Genomic DNA, 8,981 nt, shown 5'->3' on the forward strand with positions numbered 1-8,981 from the left:
GATGGGGGTTAGCATCATGGGCCATGTAACTGCGGACACTGTGTGCCTTTAGCCCAGGGGTGGGCAAACCGCCCTGTCTGCAGGCGCTGCCCTGGAAGCTCCCATTGGCTGTGGTTCCCAGCCAATGGGAGCAGCAGGGGCGGTGCTTGGGGCACGGGCAGCGTGTGGAGCCTCCTGGCTTTCCCTATGCATAGAAGCCAGATAGGGGATGTGCTGCTGCTTCTGAGAGCCACATGGAGACATGGCACTCGCGTTTTTGTCGCTCTTATCTGGACTCTCTGCAATTGGGCCACATCTTTCCTGAAAAGTAGTGCCCAGAACTGGACACAAGACTTCAGTTGAGGCCTAATCAGTGCGGAGTAGGGCAGAAGAATCACTTCTTGTGTCTTGCTTACAACACTCCTTCTCTTACCTCCATATTACAAGTGACAAACAGAGGCAAAGGGAGACTAAATCCAGGTTTTTTAAAGGTATTTAGGCCACATAAATCCCAGTGATTTCAATGGGAATTAGAAACTGAAATCCCTTTAAAATATCTGGCCCTAAGTGATTTGCTCAAGGTCACAAAGGAAGTCTGCAGTGGAGGCAGAATTTAACCTCAGACCCCTCAAGTCTTAGGCGAGTGCGATAACATCTGGACCATCCTCCCTTTCTCCTGTGTGTGTCTAATGACGTGTTTCTGTCTATCTAACCCCAGACATAACCATGTCTCTGTCTATCTAGCCCCATAGAAAAACATCCGTCTGTCTAGTGTCTACCTACCTTTTCATAACTAAACCAGGACCTAGGCTAGTTATAATAAGTCAATTGAAACCACAAATATGAATACACTCTGATAAGTTCAATAACCAGCATTCTTGTTGAAATCAGTAAGATTATGTTCACACTGGTTCACTGTATATTAACTGAGGAGATATGAATGAAGAGCAAAGTTAAGCAGTGGGAGCTGAATTACAACTATGGGTGAGACGCTCATTCCTGCTCTGGCTTCTTGCACAGCCTAAAACTGGAGTTTTGCCGTGGGGAAGCAGAGGCAGCAAGTGAGTTTGGAAAAGCTTCCCCCTCCAAAAGAAAGGACCCTAATGAATACTAAGTAAAACATCTCCCTCTCTCCCATGCTCACATGCAGTATCTTATCATCCTGTACAACCTATGGCTCCAAATCGCTATAATTTACCATGAGTGAATGGAGACAGTGGGAGGACCAGCCTGTCCTTCTCAGAAGTTTAGTTCCGCCCACACACCTAACGCCCAAATGAACAGAGCAGAAAAACAACAGTAACCGGTTAAACATTTGCAGCAGCAGCATGAGAGGGTCCAGGAGTCCAGTAAAAAGTCAGGAAATGCAGCTGCACATGCCCGTCCTATTCAGATCTCGATTGAGCGCTGCCAAGGCCCCCAGCAAAGAGCTTGTCCTGCCACATGCCATTTAGCTGAGCCCTGGCGGGATCCTTATCAGGCAGGATAACGAGGGTGATGCTGCAGCTGGGAACAGGGAAGATCCTGCCAATGGCCCTAAAGGCCAGGATGTGACCTCACATCAGATCAGGAGGACCAGTTTGGAGACGATAGCAGTGAAAACTCTGGAGAGGGGGATGTGCCTGGCCAGAGACTGGAAGTCCAGGTGGTTACTGCAACTCCCTAACCCCTCCCTCCCATTGTTTTCTAGAGAAATTGGACTTTCAACACTGAGGCTTTGGTAGGTTATGGCCAAATAATTTACTGTCCTGGATATTATGCCCTGCATTGCTGTGTGTGTCTGGGGGGTAGTGCAGACGCCACAACATTTGCATGGCCTCCTCTCCCTTCCCCTCCCCTCCACCAGCCTCTGCTGGGCACAATCCCAAGTGGATGCAGGGCACTGGGGGGAAAGGTTTCGGAAAAGCCAGCGTTGCTGTTTATCCAAGAGTTCAGAATATGGGCTGTACGGCTTGTGCTGAAGCCCACGGTCGGTAGCACGTTCACAACTAGAAATCAGTGCCCCTCGGTCCGTTTCACCGCAGGCAGGCAGGTGGGGGTGGAGGGGTTCAAACACGGCTTGGATCAATGCTCTCCATCCTAGCTCAGGCTTTGGTTGGTTTCCTTCATTTCTCTCCCAGTCCTGGTAGTTTATTCTGGAAAGTTTCTCAGGCAGCAGGAATTCTCCACGGCCTTTCAGGAGAACTGGGAGTGCAAACCTGCTCGGGCCTCCATAATAGCCAGGTCCCTACCACATTCAGGGCTCACTTTGACTAGTTTACAAACCCTCTGGCCTTGAACTTGACCAACGTCACCATTTCGATGTTTCCACCTGACATTTCCTGGTATTGTAACCATGGGGGTCCCGACCAACCTGGGAGAACGGGGGAGTTCAGAGGCTGTTGTGGGGGGGGTCACAGCATTGCCACCCTAACTTCTGTGCTGCCTTCAGACCTGGGCTCCAAGGGCAGCAGCCAGCAACCTTTCTGAAGCTAGAGGAGGTTCCCAGATGTGCAGGTGGGGCCCTGCTGTTGGCAGCACCTCAGCTCCTACCTACTACTTGGGAGCACCTCGGCTCCTACCATTTTTGGGGCATCCAGAGAAGTGGACCCCTGAGCCCCAGAAGGACCTGCAAGGGAAGCCCCGAGCTCTCACTGCAGAGGCCGGGCAGAAGCCCCGAGCCCAGGCACCCAGAGTGCCGGCAGGAGTGGGGAGGGGCATGAAAGTCCTGAGCCCGGTGCCCCAGCACTGGCTGCAGCCACAGGGGGCCAGAAGCTCTGAGTCCGGGCACCCAGAGACGTGACTGGAGCAGAAGCTGCCAAGGCCAAAGCCCTGAGCCCAACGCTCGGCTGATGCAGCACATTCACTTCTGCATTGCCTCTGCAGGTGCATCTGATATCCCCACGGAGAGGAAGTCCTGTCCCCAGCCGGGCAGAGAAACAGCTACGAGGCCCCTACTGGGTTCTCCTGGTCGGGGGCTCCCAGCAGGACGGGGAGATCGTATTTTACGGGGCAGGGCTAATTTGATCTAGCCAAAAAAGGCTCAACAAGAACCAAGAGCTGCCAGCTGAAGCCAGAGAAATTCAAAGGAGACGTAGGCCCACATTTCTGACAGTGAGGGAGACTAGCCACTGGAACAAATTACCCAGGGGAGAGGTGGAGTCTCTGTTTCCTGGTGTCCTACCATCATAACTGGTTGGGAAGGTGCCTTTTAGTGACTTACAAGCAATTGGGCTTCATATGGTGCAAAGTGTGTGAAATTTCATAGCCTGTGAAATAGAGGCCAGATTAGGAGATCGAATTGTTTCATAACCGCTATGAAAAGCTCAGTGTGGGGTGGGGAACAGACTCTGCTGTTTTACTGGGTGGCCTGGCTGGTCCCCAGAATCAATAATGAGCAAGTGGGGTGATCCGGGCTGCAGCTCAAACACCCAGCTGGGCTGGCCAGGGGCAGACATCAGGCCTGCCAGGGAAAGGTGGGTGTGGCAGTGACGTCACAAAGACCTTTGGCAGGAACTCAGCCTATTGGGCAACGATGATGAGGCATCTGTGACCTCACAGAGCTCCCTTGGCAACGGCCAGGCAGGACAGGGATGCGGGGCAGGGGGAACCTCGGAGAGCCCTGTAGCCTGGCTGCAGCAAGCCTCCAGCTCGCGGTCTCTCACCGAGCCCAAGAGCCGTTGGTGTGCAGGTGATTCAGTGCGTGTGTTTTTCATTCCCGTGTGTATTTATTTCCAAGACGTTGTCATCTGTGTAGAAGGTAAGAAAAAATATAGGCTCTAAGTACAAGATAGGGGACTCTATCCTAGCAGATTCACAGGCATCACCACCCTCCTAGGGAAAAAGTTTTTGCTAATATCCGAGCCTTCCACCCTGCAACTTGAGAGCATTGCTCCTTGTTCTGTCATCTGCCAGCTCTAAGATTTCATGAGAATCAATCTTTCATTAGGAAAATAATTCAAAAACGCAACTACAAAACACTTTGAGTGAAATCAACCCCTCCTGATCTCTAGTGTCTGGGAGTGTGGGCCTTGGGGGCCAGACTGAGACCCTCATGGGCTAGTAACACCCAAGAAGCCGTTAAAATAATTCCAGTTCTCTTACCATCCAAGCCTCCCTAATCCAAGGAACAGCTGAGGGCTGCGGGAGACAGAATGTCTAACTCATGACTGAAAATACAGAGATGTGTTATTGGCTTTGGTTGGGGGACAAGTAACAAATCCGTCGGGATTCTTGCCCCAAACAACAATCGCCCATTGTCCTTTAGAGCACGAGGTCCCTAACGTGCCTGACTTGCTCAAATCTCTCTCCTGCTAGGGATGAGAGAATTTTCTCCATCCCCCATGATACCGAGGGAAAGAGAAAAGAAGTGACCTCTTTGGTCACACAGCAAGGCCATGCCAGAGCTAGAAAGAGAAGCATAAGAAAGAAGTTGTATCAAAATGTTTTGCATTTCAAACTAACCAATTTCTTAAACAAAGGCAATTTGATGTGTGGTTAGTGAAGTGAAATGATACATTCTTGTCTCCACGAGTTTCTAGATTGATGAACCAGTAGATCTATCCCCTAGATTTTATCCCTATATTTATGGATGAAAACAAGTTTGCCTGTTTTGTGAATTCCCAATGGCTTTCTTGAATTTCAACAAACTAGTCGATTGAATTGAACGATTTGAATAAAGTGAAAGGAAGACAATATTTTCTGCACCTTTCAAGGAAGCTACTGCTGCCCAAAGCTGGGTTAGCATTTCAGCTAACTCTGCTTCCAGGGCCTTAGCTATCACATCAGTGGTGCGACTGTCTGAAAAACTTGGCAGTGAACATGTTCTACCGAATGTTATTTTTTCTCTTCTATTTAAATTATTTAAAAGATTGTCATAAATTGGGCCCTTATCAGAGGTTGTCAATTTCCAATGTAATTATGACAGTGAGGGAGACTAGCCACTGGAAGAAATTACCCAGGGGAGAGGTGGAATCTCTGTTTCCTGGTGTCCTACCATCATAACTGGTTGGGAAGGTGCCTTTTAGTGAATTACAAGCAATTGGGCTCAATAGGGTGCTAAGAGTGTGAAATTTCATAGCCCGTGAAATAGAGGCCACATTAGGAGACTGAATTGTTTCACAACCGATGCCTCTATGAAAAACTCAGTGTGGGGTGCGGAACAGACTCTGCTGTTTTACTGGGTAGCCTGCTTGTTCCCCGAATCAATAATGAGCAAGTGGGGTGATCCGGGGTGCAGCTCAAACATCCAGCTGGGCTGGCCAGGGGCAGAGGTCAGGCCTGCCAGGGAAAGGTGGGTGTGGCAGTGACTTTTGGCAGGAACTCAGCCCATTGAGCAAAGACAATTAGTTGGGAATTGGTCCTGCTTTGAGCAGGGGGTTGGACTAGATACCTCCTGAGGTCCCTTCCAACCCTGATAGTCTATGATTCTATGAGTGAGGCATCTGTGACCTCACAGAGCTCCCTTGCCAACAGCCAGGCAGGACAGGGATGCAGGGCAAGGAACCTCGCAGATCCCTGTAGCCTTGCTACCGCAAGCCTCCATCTTCGCTTTACCAGAGAAAGGTTATGAGCAGACAATGGCTGGAAGTTGAAGCTAGACCAATACACACTGGAAAGAAGGCGAGGAGCATTTTTAACATCAGAGTTTGGAGCAATTCCCTGAGGGTTGTGCTGGATTTTCCACAACTGGCCTCTTTTAAAATCAAGCTTGGGTGTCTTACTAAAAACCTGCTCTAATTCCTATGGGAATTATTTTGAGGCACATTCTATGGCGAAGTGAAAGAGAAAGTCAGACGACAGTGGTTTCCTCTGGGCTTGGAATTAACCTGTGACTCTCTGGGGGCGTTTGGAATGTGGCCATTTTGCTTCCCTCTTCCTCCTTCCCTCTTGTCCCTTCTTCTCAATTGGAAAACGGGCCACCAGAAAAGCCTGATTTCCACCCTGTGCCCCTTCCATTCGTGCTGTAAGCTGAAGGGCGTTGTGACTTGAGAGTGAATTCAGCCAGTCAGTGCTGACTCTCCACAGGTGATTTGCATAAGTCAGTAAAGGAACCTGCAGGTTTCCGTGGGAGCGATGCCCAAGGCAGGGATCAGGCTTCGGGTTTATGCTCAGGGTTCGTGGAGTCAGGGAGCGACAGGTGGCTGAGTTACCTCTGGTGTCACAATGTTACTGCTCAGGTTCCTCTGCCTGCTGCACCACCTGGGCAGTGACTGTCAAGGGGAAGGTTTTGTGGATTTGAAACTTAGAACCCAGGAAGCGCAGGAGAGGACTGGCTTAGAGAGTTTGGCAGTAAAATGTAGGTTTTGTGGCAATATCCTGTGCAATTGCAACTGGATCCGGGACGGAGACAGCATTCCTGCCCCTCCCACCACCTCTTAGCTGGGCCTACATAAAAGAGACTAGCTAGAGTTTTGCACACTTGTTTGTTTGAGACTGAGCAAATAAGGCCCAACAAATTTCTGCTAGGATGAATTTTGCTGCCTCCTCTCCTTGACTAGAATACAAGCAGTTTCTGATTCTCTCAGATGAAGTCGTTCTTCTAAAATCAAGGGCAAGACCAATCAGTGGCTTTTTCACAACCCAGCCCCCGCCCCCAGAAGAGATTTTATTTTTATTTAAACTGGGTTTTTTAAATTTATATTGAAAAAGGTTTTTTTTAAACTTATCCAGTATAAAATTTGAAATGATGACAAGTGATGGTAAGGCCTCTAGTTGCTCCAGCCTATTAAAGTAATTTAAATAACTACATATATCAAGAAGTCCATGTTTGCTGCCAAGTGTCAGAGGAAGTCAAAGCACTGAACTGTTGGAAGTCATTGCCTAAGCACCTGGGGGTCCAGAAGTGATTGAAACACTCAGCCAGATTTTGGCAGCACTAGCCTCTTCTGCGGGTGCAGAAAGAATATTTTCTTCATTCCAGTTGATGCAGCTACTTCATTCAAATGTAAGAAACTGATTGGGAGTTGGAAAAGGATGAAGGCTTCTTTTCCCCTTGTAAAATATGAATAAAGGCTAGAGAGGAGGAGGTGTGAGCTACTACTTCTAAAATCTGGAAGGATGTTATGAGCAGGAACAATCAGTTCAGTGCACGAACTAGAGATACTTCTTTACCTCAAAAAGAACAGGAGTACTTGTGGCACCTTAAAGACTAACACATTTATTTTAGCATGAGCTTTCGTGAGCTGCAGCTCACTTACCTCAGTTTGTTTGAAATGAAAACAAATGGTTCAGTCAACCTTTTTGTTTGTATGTATCCTGCAAAACTAGCAAGTCAACATGTTTGACTGGATCCCTATTCCTAGCATCATAGAAGACTAGGGCTGGAACAGACCTCAGGGGGTATCTAGCCCAACCCCCTGCTGCAGGCAGGACCATCCCCAACTTCATCATCCCAGCCAGGGCTTTGTCAAGCTGACCTTTAAAAACTTGTAAGGATGGAGATTCCACCACCTCCCTAGGGAACCCATTCCAGGGCTTCACCACCCTCCTAGTGAACTAGTGTTTCCTAATAGCCAAGCTAAGCCTTCCACAGTGCAACGTGAGACCATTGCTCTGTGTTCTGTCATCGGCCACCACTAAGAATTTCATGAGAATCAATCTCTCATTAGGAAAATCACTCAAAAAAACAACTACAAAACATTTGGAATGAAATCAATCCACCCTGACCTGTAGTGTCTGGGGGTGTGGGCCTCTGAGGCTAGACTGAGACCCTCATTGGCTAGAACCACCCAGTAACAATATCCACTCCTGTTACCGTCCAAGCCACCGCAATCCAAGGAACTGCTGAGGGCTGCGGGAGACAGAGGGGTGCTGAGAAGGTCTAACTCATGACTGCCAACCCAGAAATGTGTTATTGGCTTTGGATGGGGGACAAGGAGCAAATCCGTCAGTCACTACAACAGGTCTCACTCAGAGCCAGGGAGACTGGGAATCGAGTCCTGCTGGCACTGCCAGCTCTGGCTTTCTGGAGGAGGAGGAAGACCCCAGCTCCCCTAGCTGACCCTGAGGCACCTTCTGGGCCCAAATGGAGGTGGCCCCGGGTACAGCTATGGAGTGTCCCAGGAGCGTTCCGCTAGTGGCATTGTATTCTTTTCACAGCCAGTTTCGATCGCTGGTGTCTACCCCTTGCCCTGCGGGCAGGGCATTGAGCGGCACCCGTTGCCAGCCACCTGGGTGCGGAGATCGAGGAGGGTGAAGGGAGGAGCAACCCTCAGCATCTGCCATCCTGCTCCATCCGATCTAGAGTAAGTAAGTGGAGTTCTCCAGATCCATCCCCAGTGTGGTGGGAATATCCTACCACTAGGGCTCCCAGCCCGTCCCTTGTCAGGGTTTGTTCCCCAGGTTGAGGGTTCCTGTGCCCTGGGGTGGGATGTGTCGGGAGGAGAAATTGCCTCAGCAGAAGGGAGGTGGGCAGGGGAGCAGGCAGGCTCGTTAATGAGAGGCTGCCTTGAAGCCAGACTCATGGCTGCTCCCCACTCACTTCCAGGATGGAGCGAATCCGGCAGATGCTGAGGAGGAAGGCCGGGCAGGTGGATCCACAGCCAGCAAACATCAGCCGGCCTGCGCAGGCGGAGAGCGGCCCCTCTGTCCCCGCGGGCGGGAAGAGGCTCGTGCCCAGGGAAAGGGAGGAGCTGCTTCGCCTGCTGGAGGAGGCGGAAGACAGCAGCTCCTCTAGCTGAACCAGAGGCACCTTCTGGGCGAACGGAGGTGGCCACAGGTTCAGCTGTGGAGGAGAGAGCCAGGGGAGGGCAGGAGCCGGGGACGGCAGCTCTGGGGCTTCCTTTGCAGGAAGCCAAGGAGCCAGGAGCTGCGTCCCAGGGCCCAGCAGGAGCCTCCCGCCGGCCCCACCCCGGCGACTGCGGAGCCTCCCGCCGGCCCCACCCCGGCGACTGCGGAGCCTCCGCGGCCCCACCCGGCGACTGCGGAGCCTCCCGCGGCCCCACCCGGCGACTGCGGAGCCTCCGCCGGCCCCACCCGGCGACTGCGGAGCCTCCGCCCGGCCCCACCCGGCGACTGCGGAG

General features: G+C 51.0%; 1 long non-coding RNA gene across 1 annotated transcript; it reads left to right on the forward strand.

Moving 5' to 3' along the window:
* Nucleotides 1-3,563: 3,563 nt before the first annotated feature.
* On the forward strand, nucleotides 3,564-8,556 carry LOC120403231. The gene is made up of 3 exons (XR_005597488.1): nucleotides 3,564-3,718; nucleotides 8,059-8,204; nucleotides 8,447-8,556. It is a non-coding gene; the product is annotated as an uncharacterized LOC120403231 (long non-coding RNA).
* The last annotated feature ends 425 nt before the right edge of the window (nucleotides 8,557-8,981 follow it).

Source organism: Mauremys reevesii, linkage group 4 (genome assembly GCF_016161935.1).
Source record: "Mauremys reevesii isolate NIE-2019 linkage group 4, ASM1616193v1, whole genome shotgun sequence".
In the NCBI taxonomy this organism is placed as follows: Eukaryota; Metazoa; Chordata; order Testudines; family Geoemydidae; genus Mauremys; species Mauremys reevesii.